The following is a 17,065-nucleotide window of genomic DNA, read 5'->3' on the forward strand; positions in this document are numbered from 1 at the left end:
GAATAACGGCCGCTGCATCTGTATAACTTAACTTTTGTGTGTAATCAGGGCTGAAACAAGTTACTTCTTTGTACATTTGCAATGTGAGTCCACTCGTGTCTGTTTCCAATAAACAGAGCTTTTCAAAATTTGTCAATGGGGGCAGAAGTATGTTTGTTATAAAGTGCCCTGATCTGGAGGTATTTAAAGAATTCTAAATGAGGGATGTCTTTTTCAGACCTAATTTGTTCAAATGTTTTGATGTTTTTATTCCACTCCAAATCTCTAAGATGGTGAAACCCTTCTGCTTCCAAATTGCAAAATCCATGCTATTCATACATAGATCAAAATCGGGGTTATCCCACAGGGGGGTCATTAATCAATTTCTGGTGGTCAGTAAACATCTAAATTTCTAGGCCTCCCAAATTGCCAAATAATTGGTAATTGAAGATAGTGATTCTTTAATAGACTTAAGTATCAATTGTGGAGACCAAATTATGTTGTTTAGCTCTAATTGAGAACAAACCTCCCTCTCCAATGCCTCCCACCTCTTTAGGTGGGTCAACCTATTTATTTAACATAATTTGGCCGCTTTATAGTAGGATAACAAGCAAGGTACCGCCTGCACTCCTTTTAGCGTTGGCCTCATTAGAATTTTTCCTTTTACTCTCGGTCATTGTGTCCCCAAATAAACTTAGAGATTAGAAACTGAAGAGAGAGTATGTCCTTCAGTTTCAGCTGCACTGGATTGGTCTGGAAAAAGTAAAGAATATACAGAAGTAGATTCATTTTGATACAATAGATCTTGTCAATTATGAAATATTGTATGTGTACCATATGGTGATGTCTTCTGTCAAATTTTGTAAAAGTTTGGGGAAATTCGCCTTGTAGAGGGTGTTACAGTTGTTTGCGAGATATATATATATATATATATATATATATATAAACAGAAAAAGAGAGAGCGCACGCCCCATAGCATAACACTGTGTATTTAAAATGAAAAAGGGAAGAAAGGGGGGGGGGGGGGGAGGAATCAAACTCACAAGAATAAAATGGTTAAAAGGCAATTTGGGATTATATCACCACCATCCGGTTCTGTGCTGCAGAATTTCGTCTTTGTAGGCTTCTTCAGGACTGCCTGTGTAAGTCACAGCTCACCGGGTTCCTGGGGTGCCGTTTGCCGTCTGAATGCAGTCCAAGAACTTGGCTCCCCACTTCGAATGGCCACCGTATGTATCCCATGCTGGATGTGGCCTCATGCGCGTGCGCAGCGTCGTAGTGACGTAATCGCGCTATCAGAGTCCCTGACGCGTTTCGTCACCGCTGGGCGACTTTCTCAAAGGGCTGATAGTAAACGTAATGAAGTCCTGCACATTTATAGCCAGTCCATCGCTTAGCAACCCACAATAGGATAATTGTTTAACCCATGATAAGCTGGTAAAGCTGGGCGTAACTATGTATGCTGCACCCTCATTGAACACATGCATAAAGGACTGACTGGCTGAATGTCCTTTGGTAAATTTATGTTTAGGCTTCTGATTTTGCTTGATTGATTTTAAAGCCTGATATTTTATTGAATTTCCCTAAGAGATTAAACAGATTCGGCAGAGAGGTAAGTGGCCTTGACAGAGTCAGAAAGATGTCATCCACATAGATAGCTACTTTGTGTATTTGTTCATTCATTTGAATTCCCAAAATATCTGGGTTGTTTCGAATCTGTGCTGTCAGGGGTTCCATGCTTAGGGCAAACAGCAGAGGTGAGAGCGGAAAACCCTGTCTCGTACCATTTTTGATTTTGCAGAGATTGGAAGGGAAGCCCTGAGGTATCACTCTTGCTGCCAGATTAGAATACAGTGCCAATATTGCTTTTAGAATTCTACCACAAAACCAAACTCTCCAAGCGTGGCATTTAGGTACAGTATAGCCAGTCTATCCTGTTTAAAGCTTTTTCTGCATCTAGACTTAACACCATAACTTGTATCTTTTTGTATTGGTTATTTCTATCAGATCAATAATTCATCTAGTATTATCAGCCGCTTGCCTATCTTTAATGATTCCGACTTGATCTGGGTGTATCAGTCTAGGAAGGATATAACTCAATCTGTTGGACAGCATTTTAGATGTTCAAATTTATTAGGGATATCAGCCTATAACTTTTACAGTCTGTTGGGTCTTTTCCCTGTTTGTATATTAGAGATATAGATACTTGGAGAATGTGTTCCGGGAATGAAGCACCTGCCATCACTGCATTGAACATGCGAAGAAGGTGGGGGGACAACAGTTTGACAATTTTTTTATAATATAAATTGGATACCCATCTGGACCAGGGGCCTTATATGATTTCAGATGTTTGAATACCTGTAGGAAAACAAGAAACTCTGGAGAATGAACCTAATGAGCTCTATCAAATACAGAGCTTAATGTGCTATGGTAAAAAAGGGAAAATAGCTAGTGTATGAAGTAAGGGATCTATATCAAGTAATAGAGTTAACTATGCCAAGGAGCCTAAGGAAAAAATATTCAAGACATATACATAATAGACATTTATTAAAAATACAAATGCACAAACTAAATGTTTAGACCAAAACCTTGATTAAGCATAATCAATACAATATTTAAATATACTCAGGAGAACACCATTAATGAGAATGTCTATTCAGAAAAGGACCAATATTATAACTATCCTGTTATTCTTTCCCAGTATATCCTACAGCTGGATGTCTAAGTTGGTGGTATAAACTCCATCTTAGAAGTGAGTAGATTTTTTCTAAGATTGGATTTTTGAAGTGTAGAAAAGGAAATACTCTATTTGATCCCAGGATGGTTTAAATTTCCATTGATTGGACTGACTTCTTGTAGTTCTACCGTTTTGATGAACAAATATTTAAATGTCTTGAATTTAAAAGTCACAGCAATATTTGCAATATATGACACCCTGTAAATGATGCGCGCAGGGATTATGTATAATATTTAGTGCGTCGCTGCACTCAAGCAATATTGTTCAGGTATTATAAGGATTAGATTTTACCTTAATTTCTTTTGTTTTATTCAGAGTGTTGTACTCTGAAAGATTGGTTAACTCTCACCACCAAGTCTGTAGCTCCTGTTCATCTGACTGAACTTCATGCCGTTTATCTGGCAATATGCAAGTTAAAGTAGGGACGCTTGTTCTCTGCTCCTTTCTTCAGCATACAGGATGCAGTGCTACAGTGCTCTGGTGCATTGGTTGTCTCTCACCCCCTGTCAGCTGCCGCTGACCATCCACTCAACCTCCGTGCTGCTCCTCTAATAATGCATATGTTTCATGAAGAAAAACCTGTTTAGAGAAACATGAGCGGAAATAGACTCCATACCATAGATAACGGATCAGTGAGACTCCTAGCTGTCCTCCCCGAAGTTCAGCGCTGCAGCAGGGTCTAACATTAGCTCTCCACACCTCCCTCAGTTTAATTTGCAAGGCTACAATTGATACTTCCAAAGGTTTTAATCAAAATGCTATAGAGATGTACTAAAGGTATTCATTGATATTTCTGAGGTTATATTATATATGGAAAGTGATATTAAAGGAATAGTTTTATTCCTTACATTACATATCACCACAATATTATTATTTTTGGTCCAAACAACCCTCCTAATATGGTTGAGTTTAGTTCCCACGACATGAAAGGTTGTGCAAACAAGGTTTCATTCCCTCCAAATGTCGAGGAACTGCATACATTGTATTAGATCTATAAAAATAAGTAACTATGACTATAACTGTCACTGTTGTAACTCATTATTGCATTCCTATATTAATGGAGGGTGGAAACTTACAATAACACACTGCAGGAAAATCCAAGACAAAAAGAGGTTTATTGCAGCTACTATACAGTATATCTAGAATATTATTATACTTAACATCATACAGGTATAGAATATACATACAGTAGTTAATACATATTCAAGATATATTGCTGTATTTGATTGTGAGATCTTATATGGGATCAAACAAGCACTTAAGAATATTCAGGTTTATTAGTTGAGAAACCCATGCGTGAGAGGATCACGGAGTGATAATGATATGGCGAGTATGTAGGGTCTCATTCAATTGAAGGAAGATGGTCAAATTATAATTCACTTCACCTGCATGGCAATAGTATTAATAAAAAGGTTTAAACATCCCAAAGGGAAGAGGGAAGGAAGCATAAAGTACAGTTGGTAACACATTAGAACAGATACCAGGGAGAATGATGTTATACTGTACCTCATAGAAGGACAGTAAGGGAGTCTCTGGACAAGGGAAGATTTACTTTGATGACTAGTTGAGCATGTGGATATTTTATATAAATGAAATCAGGTCGATGTCTATGTTCAGACCTAATGGGGTTATATTTTTTAAGGTGCAAATCCAATTTCACGTTGTGATATTTTCTTGACAAAATAACCTCCTCTCCAGTTGTTATTACTATTTGAATACCATACAACATTAGACTGTTAGGATTACACTGATGTTTATTTTTGAAGTGGTTGGAAACACTATGGGGCCTATTCTATAAGCCTCAATAAGCCACTTCTCGAGGCCTTTTTGGCCAAAATGCCTACTGTTATTCAGTATGCCTCGATAAGTGGGTGATAAAGGCATGAATCTGCAATTTTTTCTGCCGTTCAAAACATATCGCGGGGTGAGTGGAGATAAGCCACTTATCAACATGTTTTGAAACTTGTGCAATTCTAGTAGCCTCGATTAGTTTATTAAAGCTAATAGCGGCTCTGGAATGTGGTGTTTCTCCCAAAATCCTCACGCCAGGAAAAGTTGGCGTGAGGCTGGGAAGAAGCTGCTGAGAAGGCAGCGAGAGAGGACTTAGAAAAAAAATTGCATTTTTTCTGCATCAGATTGATGCAAAAAAAATGCATTTTTTCTGCATCAGATTGATGCAGGGAGTCCCCAGAGCTGATACACATTAATATCAGCACAGGCCGCCCCTGTCATGAATCCCATGCAATAAAAATGCATTTACAGGCAACTTCATTACATTAGCGGATAACCGCAAAGGCAACAAGGTGGTTACTATCAATGCAATTTATTGTGGGTAGCTGTGGTGGGTGAAGGTTGTATCTGGCCCTTGGTGGGTGTTTAGGCCTTATGGGAGGTTTGCGGGTGGAGTTAACCCTTTATTACCTTAGTGGTTAATACCGCTAAGGTAATGAAAGGGTTAAACCCTCCTGCTACCACCCGGTAGGCCTAAGCAACCATCCTTGGGGCTACTACCCTCTGCACCAAATCCCTCTACCCACAATAAAGAAAAATAAACACAACAATTCTAATTTCTGCCTCCTCTACCCCCAACAACCCCCCCCCCCCAACATATACAGTACAGTAATGGGCAAAATAACTATTATCCAGATATAGGTAATAACTCATTTGCCCATTCAAAATAACACAATAGCCAGCCAGCATAAATAAAGTAAATAAAACCTTCCACTAACACCTGACACCATGAAGGGCATCCTCATGAGCATACTGCAGGTCCATGTCCTCCTTTGCCAGCAAGAGTACATGAACAAATACAATCTAATGGCCCCTAACCCCTTAATAACCTTAACGATTAATAAACACTACAGTAATTAAGGGGTTAACCCAAATCCTCCGCTACCCATCTTGGATGCCTAACCACCCCTCCCCTGCCCCACTCTACCCACCCTCTACCCATTGATTGGCACAATGGTATATCATACCCATATAATATGGGCATGATAAACAACTTTAGCACTCAATGGTCAAACTAATACAAATCATTAAGGCCAAAGATACACAATTATAAAAGAAATACACAAGCACCTAAACATCCCAACAATAAAATAATTAAAAAGCCTAATAGTACACATGAACAAAAATTATCTGTCACCAAAATATAAAAAAAATAAAAATGATGTTATTCCAAAACATAAGAATAAAATTAAATAAACACCTATCCAACCAGTTCAAGAAATAAAATCACTAGCCAACAAATCAACTAAATAAATTAAACCACTAGCCAACAAATCAATTAATAAATAAAACCACTAGCCAACAAAACTATTAATTAATTTAAACTGCTAACCAACACTAAAATGTACTAAAAACAAGCCATCCAAATTCCAAACAATTTAATCAAAACAATAAACATAAATAGAAAAAATAACAACCAATTCAAAACAAATATTTGCCAAAAAATGCATTGCCTTTCACTGTATTTATCTATACCCTAAAGGGGCACAGATAGCACAGTTAATGGGCAATCAAAAACAAAAAATAAATAAATACAATAAAAAAATGGAAAAAAAGACATTTACATACATTCAATATTTTCCTTACCTTATATAGGGCCTGTAACATCACATTTTATGGTCAGATGGTACAGCTGTATCATGTGCCCGCCTGTTCTTTGTTTTTAAGGATGTAACGTCATCTCCAAGGGAGGTACGTCCCATCCTTAAACCCACGTCTCATATCACATGGTATTACAGCCAATGGGATTGAAGACAACCCCATTGGTTCCTGTACCATGTGATATGTTACATTAGTTTAAAGGATGTGACATCATCCCTTAAAGCAGTGATTTCCAACCTTTTTAGTTGGGAGGAACCCTTGAAGCATTTCGAAAAATCTCGGGGAACCCCTATCTGGCTGACACATATTAGGTTCGACAGGGGTCAGTCACAACATTTCATACCTCACAAGCTACCTCTATTTCCCACCCTCTACCCATGTATTTCTCTCCCATCCATCTCACTAACTCTCCCCCATCCCGCCTCGAATGTATTTATCCCTTGCGTCTCACTCTTACTCCCTCTTTTCCTCACTCACTCCCTCCTGCCCCGCTCTCTTCTCTCACTCTCGCCCCTACCTTCCATCAATTACCCCACTCTCACTCAATCCACCCTACAAAATACATACCAAAAAAATGGGGAGGAGGGGGGGGGGGGGTCTGTGGTCAATAGGAGGAACCCATGAGACTGCTTCAAGGAGCCCCAGGGTTCCACGGAACCCTTGTTGGGATTCACTTCCTTAAAGTGATGTCTTCAATTTGTTGTCTTCAATCCCATTGGCTTTAATACCATGTGATATGAGACATATGGTTTAAGGATGTAACAAACCGCCCTTGGAGATGACGTCACATCCTTAAAAAAAAAGATGCAGGCACATGATAAAGCATCCAATCGGAACGGAGCTGTACCATCTGACCCTAAAATGTGACATCACATGCGCTATATTAGGCCTGTTCCATCTCATTTTAGCTCAAGAAGACGTCAGTAGAACATCCGTTGTGGATTTAACATGGGGTTTGGATTGAAAGAAAGAAGAAAGAAGATTAAAGAAATGAATGACAGATGAAGATAATAGATGGTGAAAGAAGATCAAAGAAAGAAGAATTATTTACCTGATGCTGTTCTTCAAGGAGGATGGGGACGGATTGAGGGTGATGACGTCGCGGGTCGAGAGCTTCCTGATTTGCCAGGATTCGGAAGGGTGAAGACTTCTAAAGGTACAGTAAATAAAATATTGAATGTATGTCAATGTCTTTTTTCAGGTTTTTTTATTGTATTTATTTATTTTTATGTTTGTGATTGCCCATTGACTGCTAATGTATTCATCTGTGCCCCTTTAGGGTACAGATAAATACAGTGAAAGGCAATGCATTTTTTGGCAAATGATTGTTTTGAATTGATTGTATTTTTTTCTATTTCTGTTTATTGTTTTGATTAAATTGTTTGGAATTTGGATGGATTGTTTTTAGTACATTTTAGGGTTGGTTAGCGGTTTAAATAAGGCCTGGGACATATCAGGTTCAGCCGCGCTGAGCCGCGCTCCTGCTCTGCCTCGCCTGCTCAAAATGGAGCTTTTTCCTATCCAGGCAGGCGAGGCAGTGAGCGCGCTCTGGAGGCGGGGTGGAGGCGGAGCGGAGGCGTGCCAGGAGGTGGAGCGGGAGGCGGGGCTAGTCCCTCGCTCCCATTGGCATGAGCGGTCACGTAACCGCTCACATCGCTTCCCCGAGCGGCAAATTTGAATCTTGCCTGTCTCGGCAAAGTTTCTGAGCCTCCGCACGCATCAGCACGCATGCGGAAGGGGAAACTATAGCCGCGCTGATGACAGATGCAGGGGGTTAGTGCATCTGCTCAGCGCGGCTCAGCCCGGCTCAGCGAAGCTGAAGCTACTATGTCCCAGGCCTTAATGTATTGGCTTGTTGGCTAGTGCTTTTATTTATTTCATTGATTTGTTGCTTAGTTATTTTATGTATTTAATTGATTTGTTGGCTAGTGCTTTTATTTCTTGAACTGGTTGGATAGGTGTTTATTTAATTGTATTCTTATGTTTTGGAATAACATAATTGTAATTATTTTGCTGCTTTGGTGATAGATAAATGTTATTCATGAGTGCTATTGGGCTTTTTAATTCTTTTATTGTTGGGGTGTTTAGGTACTTGTGTATTTCTTTTATTATTGTGTATTTTGGGCCTTAATGATTTGTATTCGTTTGACCATTGCCTGCTAAAGTTGCTTATCATGCCCATATTATATGGGAATGATATACCACTGTTCCAATCAATGAATACAGGGTGGGTATAGCGGGGCCAGGGTTGTTGGTAAGGCTTTCCAGGTGAGTAGCGGGAGACAGGGGTTAACCCTTTAATTATTATAGCAGTTATTAATTGCTAAGGTGATTAAGGGGTTAGGGGCCATTAGATTTTTTCATGTACTCCTGCTGGCAACAGAGGACATGAACCTGGAGTATGGTGACAAGGATGCCCTTCATGATGACAGGGATAAGTAGAAAGTTGTATATACTTTATTTATGCTGGCAGGCTAATGTTTGTTTTTGAATGGGCATATGAGCTATTATCCACATCTGGATAATAGTTATTTTTCCCAATACTGTAATGTATGTTTTTTTTTTGGGGGGGGGGGGTGGTTGTTGGGTTGTTGGGCGTAGAGGAGGTGGGTAGTAGGGTTGTTGTGTGTATTTGTTATATTTTGGGTTGAGGGATTGGGTGAAGTGGGTAGTAGCCCCAAGTATGTATGTTTAGGCCTACCGGGTGGTAGCTGGAGGGGTTAACCACTTCTTTACCTTAGCGGTATTAACATCTAAGGTAATGAAGGGGTTAACTCCACCCATAAGTCCCCGCAAGGCCTAAACACCAATGGCCAAATATCACCGTCACCCACCCCCACGACCCGCAATAAACCAGGCACTGGTGGTTAACCCCATCATTGCCTTAGCGGTTAGCCGCTAAGTTAATGAAGCAGGTTTAATAACATTTTGAATACTAGTGTACATGAACAGGGGGTCTCTGCAGCAGAACCACGTTTATTTGAGGTCCGTTGACCCCCTACTTCCCGAGATACAGGCTCGGTTATGAGGTTCTGGTATCTCCTATGCATTTAATTCCCACGGTCACGTGACGCGATACATTTAAATGCATAGGAGATACTAGCACCGAATAACAGGGCCTATATCTCAGGAAGAATAGGAAAAAGAAACTGGAACGAGCACTGCAAGGAATCCGGACTGGAGGCAGACTTAAAAATGAAGGCGAATTTATGTCACATATAACAAACAGCAGCTCCTTTGACGCGTTTCTTGCCGAAAGGCACTTTATCAAAGAGTAGTTAATACGTTCGGTTATATGGTTAATAGACAACAGTATACACATACTGGGTCCTAACCATCTACTATTTTAATTTCAGTGCAGTACAGGTATACATTATAGTAGTTATTTACAAGTCTGGTGTTGTCTACCTATAGGATTACATAGGAGTAGACATAAGGTTACGTATCAGTCCCCTAGAACAGTTTATCTGCTATACACACCTTTCTACTTAGGTGCTGTTGTTAGCACATAATTCTATCCATGCTAATTATATCATTGACCCACTCTATGGAAGTTCATAGTATTTAGAAATTCACTGTTTCACCAACTCACACTACTGACCATACATTGTTTGTCATTATATACCCTTTTATTTTAAGTATAATACTAATAAAGAATATTTGTAATATAATTACTTTACATATGGATACCTGAGTGCTCTTGTAATACCAGGTTCTTTCTCTATAGTTCTTAATTTTAGAGCACCTTAACTGAATTGGTGAATGTAGTAGAAAATCACCCTGGATAGGGGGAAAGATGGCGGTGCACAGTGTGCCAGCAGGTGCCTCATGCGTTCCAGAAGCAGGAAGTAAAACGGAAGCTGGATGGCGATTTTCAGTACAAAATTTTTAATGAACAACAATGAACAGCAAAGACATCAATAATAAGAAAAAATCAACTTGAGAAGGAACTCTGATGCGTTTCGTGCATCTACTGCACTTTGTCAAGAGTTTGACAAAGTGCAGTATATGCACGAAACGCATCAGAGTTCCTTCTTAAGATGATTTTTTCTTTTTATTGATGTCTTTGCTGTACATTGTTCATTAAAATTTTTGTACTGAAAATCGCCATCCGGCTTCCGTTTTACTTCCTGCTTCCGGAACGCATGAGGCACCTGCTGGCACGCTGTGCACCACCATATTTCCCACTATCCAGGATGATTTTCTACTACTATACACGTCGAGCTGAGAGCACGCCAGGACCAGAAGGACCGCATTTACAAGGGTCGTGAGTAATATGTCTTTGACACTGTTCTCTATCTTTATGGTCTAGCTCTAAGGGTTGCTGTTGGAGTTATTATTTAGATAGGGGTCAAGGTCCCTGGTTTACTTAGGTTCTCTTGACATCCCTTTTCTATGTGTTACCCAAACCCCTAAGAATGAGCACAATTGACCTTATTACAGTTTTACTCAATACATTTACCTGGATCCTCCAACAATGGTGCTATTGAAATGATGATCATGCTATACAGCTATTAAATATTTCTAAGGAGAAGCAAATTATTTAACTTTGAGCACTGGCAGAGAAGATTTTTCTCTATCCACCTCAATTGGTGCATGATCTGACCATGAAATATCATGGATCCCAGTGTGGGAGATCTTTGGGACCAGTCTGCTTGATATAAAGAATTATAGATGAAAGCAGTAAAATTCCGGGCATTACTGAAATCCCTGCTCTCTGATTGGTTAGAATTCCACTGAATGAATAATGCCCGGAACTTTTGCCAACTTGCCAACTCACCATTCAGAGATGCAGGTGGAGCCTCCAGCAGCAACTCCGCTCCTCTCCTCACTGAGCAGTCTCTCTCCCTCTCTCACAACACACACACACACACACACACACACACACACACACCAGGATAAGCAGTCTCTCTCCCTCTCTCACAACACTGCAGGATAAGCAGTCTCTCTCTCTCTCTCTCACACACACACACACACACACACACACACACACACACACACACACACACACACACACACACACACACACACACACACACACACACACACACACACACACACACACACACACACACACACACACACACACCACATGATAGAATAAGCATTCTCTCTCACTCACTCTCACTCACTCACATACACACACACAACACGGACGGCAGGATAAGCAGTCACTCTCCCTCTCACACCATGGCAAGATAACAGTCTCTCTCCCTCTCTCACAACACAGCAGCATAAGCAGTCTCTCTCCCTCTCTCACAGCTGCTAGTGCTGTCAGAAGCTGCTGTGTCCCAAATTGCAACGTTGTTACTTGCAACAAAGTAATATTTCTCACCACATCTATAGTTTGTGCTAAGATAATTTATATTTCCTTTTTATTTAGTTGTAGTTAATATCAGAGTCCCCCCACTTCTCTCCCACTTCTATCCCACATCTCCACTCCCCCCACTCCACTTCCCCCAATTCTCCACCTCACCAATTTTCTCCCATCACCTCTCTTTCCCCCCTCACCTCTCTTTCCCCCCTCACCTCTCTCTTCCCCCCTCACCTCTCTCTTCCCCCCTCACCTCTCTCTATGCCACCCTCACCTCTCTCTCTCTCTCCCACCCTCACCTCTCTCTCCTCCCTCACCTCTCTCTCCCCCCTGACTTCTCTCTCTCCTCCCTCACCTCTCTCCCCCTGACTTCTCTCTCCCCTCAAAGCTCTCCCTCCCCTTCGCCTCTTTCTCTCTCCCCCTTCACCTCTCTCTCTCTCACCCCCTCACCTCTCTCTCTCCCCCTCCCCTCTCTCACCCCCTCACCTCTCTCTCCCCCTCACCTCTCTCTCTCCCCTCACCTCTCTCTCCCCCCTCACCTCTCTCTCTCACTCACCTCTCTCTCTCTCCCCACTCACCTCTCTCTCTCCCTCACCTCTCTCTTCTCCCCCCTCACCTCTCTCTCTTCTCGTCCCCCCCCCTGCGCCTCTCCCCTCTCATATGCTACTTTACTTCTTTTTCCTACACAGGTGCCTCAGCGTAGTTCAGAGCTATATATATATCTTTACAAAAGTGTCTATTATGAAAAAAAAACTACATTTAGCCTATAATAGTAATAATCCCCTCATAACAGGGCATTACTGGCCAATAATGCCCTGGCTGGGTTAAAGTCCCTCGAGTTGAAGGCCGAGGCAAAGCCGAGGGACTTTAACCCAGCCAGGACATTATTGGCCAGTAATGCCCTGTTCTTCGGGGATTATTACTTAAGTGATCAATTCTGCTATAATTTGAATGAGGGTGTGAAAAGGATCTATAATCCCTTTCATTGGGATGGAGTTCTCTCCATATGTCTACTAAGTGGTTTTATCTCAAGCCTTTACAAGAGTAGCTGTTCCCTCTTTTCAATGATCGGGTGTTTGACCGATCTATCCAGTTTTGGATCCAATGCCATATTAAAGTTGCCCGCTAGAATTATATTTCCCTTCATAATTTTACTGACAATATTTTTAAAAAAAGTTGAGAAAAAAGAGGGTCCTGCCCACATGGAGCATATATAATGGCTATAGTTAGGTGTTGGCCTTGTATGGTGCCTACAAATATCAGAAACCTGCCCTCTTTATCTCTCTATCCCTCTGTGCTTGATTTCCTTCCTAAAGCAGCGATGCCCAGAAAAGTTATTTCAAAGGATCTAAGCATGAAAATACTGGAGATGTACAAGAATGTGGTCAGAGGTTTTAGTCTTGCACACCTTAAATGCTATAATGTTAGCAATATACTTGCATTAAAAGTACCGGTGCTCTGTGGTTCAGGAAAAAACCTGTCTGGTGTATTCTCAGGATACATGTAAGTAAGTAGAGGATCCAGGGCACTTCGGATTTGCAAAAAATAATTTATTCTCTTAGTGGCACACACTGTGAGTGCCACTAAGAGTGCCACCAAGAGAATAAATTCTTTTTTGCAAATCCGAAGTGCCCTGGATGTACAAGAATGGACACCGAATTATGCATATCAAATGCTGGTTAGCTTTTTGGGCATCCATGTAACACATAACTGTATCTGCAAGCATGCCCAAGGACAGACAAAAAGTTGGAAGAGGACTCACCTGGCCACACAGAGTATGTACTGTATACACTTAAATTATGTTTGTTGAATTCTGTGTGTTAATCGATTTGGACTCATTGATTTCACAAGAGAAGATTTTTTGCATCTTGTCTTTAAAATTCATTTTTGGGACTAAAAATTATATATTTGTGAATGACATCAGCAACGCAAATTATGAATAGTGTGCTTCAGCGGTTAAATCAATTCTGCAGCAGGATCAAACCTGAAAATGTCTGAGACCAGCATCAGGATAATAAGACGCAAATTGGGCAGGAAGTATGGATGTGTCAGGTAAAGTGTTTTACCTTAATACTGTTTAATACTGTATGATTAATGTTGTATGCACAAGTGCGGTTTTACTGTACCTGTAAAATTCTATCTTGTCAATACAGAGTGCTTTCACTGATAAGGGAGCCCAACAAGATTAAAAGAGTTGACCAAGCACATGCATGGATTGATAGTGGCAAACATTTTTAGGCTGTTATATTTACAGATGTGACATCAGTCGCCCTGGAAATATTTGCAACATTTGCCTTCCACAAAAAAAATGTCTAAACCTTAAGCCTCGACCCCAGGACCCACTCAAGGTCCATGTGTGGGGTGCAATCTCGAGTCTTGGACCAGGGCCTATTATAATATTTGACGGAAAGTCCTTGCTTTTCCGTTTTGGTAATTGTTAATTTCATTAAACAAAACACTAATTTTAATGTACAGTTCTGTGTCTACTGTAAATGTTGCAATGACCATATTGTCAGGAAAGGGGGTGGCTATAAAGGTAATAAAGGGGTTACAACCAGCTGGCCATCCCTACCATCGTGTGAGAGGCGAGGGGTTAACTGTATTAATGATTACATGTGTTTTTATTCCCCTGCCTCAGTGCAAAATTGTGTTTCCTCCTGGTTACATGTATTTCTCCCCTTACAGTGTATGCACCAACCTCATACACTGGAATCAGGTCGGGAGGGAAAGGGTGAACTGTATTTACATGTTTATGGCTCTTTGTTCCCCTTCCCGCCTTTTAATCCCCGTTTGCAGAACGTCCCATAGGCCGCCATTGGAGCTCCATGCAAGTCTATGGAGATTTCAAGGGTTTTGGCCTGATATCAAAGAAGTCCAGCAGATGGCGCCCGAGAGGATGAGCGGAATTTCTCCATTGAAGTGAATGGCGTAATGTCTTTCAATGGGGATTCCTCGAGTTCGCTCTCCAAGAACGAGTTGGCTGCCGGCCAAACCGCAATCTCCGAAAGCGGATACAATTTAAATGAAAGAGCCTTTGAACACTAAATTGGTGTGGGAATTTGGTCACGGCCAAGTTCATTCATATTAAAATTGTAGCTCCGGTTCTAGGGCCGGTAGCGGTCCAGTTCTTTTTGCCCCTAGCTCAGGGGACCCCTCTTACTCGACCCCAACAGGGTCAGATGGGCAATGGACATGGGAAAGGGTCGCGGCCTCCACGAGGGTCACCCCATTGACTGCAATGGCGGAGAAAAGCCGCTTGGTTTTAAAACTCTAAGTGTAAAACTGTGGAAACGGAAAACCCATATCTCCGGTTCTGTAAGAACTAGAGGGCTGGGATTTGGCCAACATGTAGTCACTGCTCTGGCATGATTGCATGGCAATTTCCAGCCCTTTCCGATCAACCAAATGGAGTATGGGTAACTGTTAAAAGTGTGGTTCTGCCATGGACTTCAATGGCGGAGAAATGCAATTTCTAAAACATGCCGTTTTAAAATGTAATTTTGTAACTGTGGTTCGGCAGGTTGCAGCGAGCTGAAACTTGGCCACCATGTAGAGTCCCCTCTGGCATGAGGGTCTGGCAAGTTTTAACCCACTTGGCACAAGCGAACGGAATATTTTGATATATATATAAAATATTGTAATTGTACTGTATTTTATGCCTAGTAGAAAGTCCGTGAAAATCCCTGACCCATACAGTATGTTAATGGTCAGGGGGCGACAGTATGTTTGCAGAAGGCCCACTGATCAAAGGCTCCCCCACCCTGAATAAGTATTCTAGGGCGGAGAAGAGCAGAACGTGGGTACTTGTGTAAAGTGTGGTGATTCACACCTTTAGTTAGGTTTCCCCAGCCCAGATCCCCATCTGGCAGATTTAGTGACGCCAACTCTTTTGCGTGGGGTTAGGAAAATGGGAGCCTAACTAAGGGATTGTGCGCATGTGCCAGCTACCTTGGGGCAGGTACCAAAGTGCTTCCCACATTAGCTGGCAAAATGTAATTGGGTACAGATAATTGTGAACAAATATCTGAGACCCAATTTTAGGGATAGAGCCCAAATCCTATATAACCAATATATAGCTCTATGCCCAGTGTTAGTTCGTGTTCTTTGTTATTACATCTGAAAGATACCTGATGCCTGATGAATTGCTTATCCTGATTACTTCATTGCCCCATTCCCACGTGTGTATATATTCTGTGTGTTATTTGTTCAATATTGTGTGTTCACCTTCCCTAAAGGAATAAACTTTCTTTATCATATCACAGTTGCATTCAATTCAACCCAGTTATTTTGGTGTATATTATAACCCTGTAAGCCATCTTGACACATATTCTACTGTACTGTACAGTACAGTGGCGACACACTTTATTCTCGCTCGGCTAGTCCCGCGAATTCGGGTATACTCCGGTGTATTGAGGTTTGTGATCGTTTTCTGCCGGAGTGTATAGCGTTATTTTCCCGGCAGGGATTGAAGCATTTTATTCCGGCTGGCTGCAATACTGCAATGCGTGTAAAAACACATGGGGGCGCTTGCGAGCTGTTCTCTATGAAGCCGTCCCCTATAATGAATTGTAATGCAGTATATATACTGTATATATATATATACTGTATAACAACAGCCCCTATAACCCCTAACATACAGTACTGTACAAATACAGTACTGTACTGTATATGCACATACATAAATGATACTATGGGCCGGCGGGGGCGAGATGTGTTTGCAGCAGAGAGAGATCCACTGCTCTCTCTGCGCAAACATCGGCACATTAAAAATTATTTTAAATACATTTTTATTTATAGTGTAGATGTGCAGGGGGTCTCGGGAGCTGAACCGCACTGGTTTTGGTTTCAGGTCCGGGGACCCCCTGCTCCCCGAGATACAGACCCCTTTATGAGGTGCCGGTATCCCTCTGCGTTTAAAGGTCCCGATCACGTGATCGCGGCCTGTTAAACCAAGCAGAGGGATACCGGCACCCCCAAAAGGGGCCTGTATCTCGGGGAGCAGGGGGTCCCCGGACCTGAAACCAAAACATTGCTGCTCCGGAGACCCTCTGCACATGTACAGTATAAATAAAACACATATATAAATAAACACTCGTTCTTTACCTTAGCGGCTATGTGCTATGGTAAAGAAGCAGCATTTCTGTATTTTTAATAATATTGTACAGTGAGCAGGGGGTTCCCTGAGCCAGAAATCTAAACTCAGGGGGCCCCCTGCTCCTGCACAATATTATTAAAAGTACAGAAATGCTGCTTCATTACCATAGCGTATAGCCGTTAAGGTAATGAAGGGGTTAAGGCATAATAAACAATTAATACATTCAATACATATTTTTAATGTCTGTGTTAAACCTCCCTGCCTTCACTGTAATCTATGTAAAAACACCTCCCCAGATTCTCTCTTTTAAACCTCCCTGCCTTCTCTC

The sequence above is a fragment of the Ascaphus truei genome, chromosome 3, assembly GCF_040206685.1.
Source record: "Ascaphus truei isolate aAscTru1 chromosome 3, aAscTru1.hap1, whole genome shotgun sequence".
Taxonomy (NCBI): Eukaryota; Metazoa; Chordata; class Amphibia; order Anura; family Ascaphidae; genus Ascaphus; species Ascaphus truei.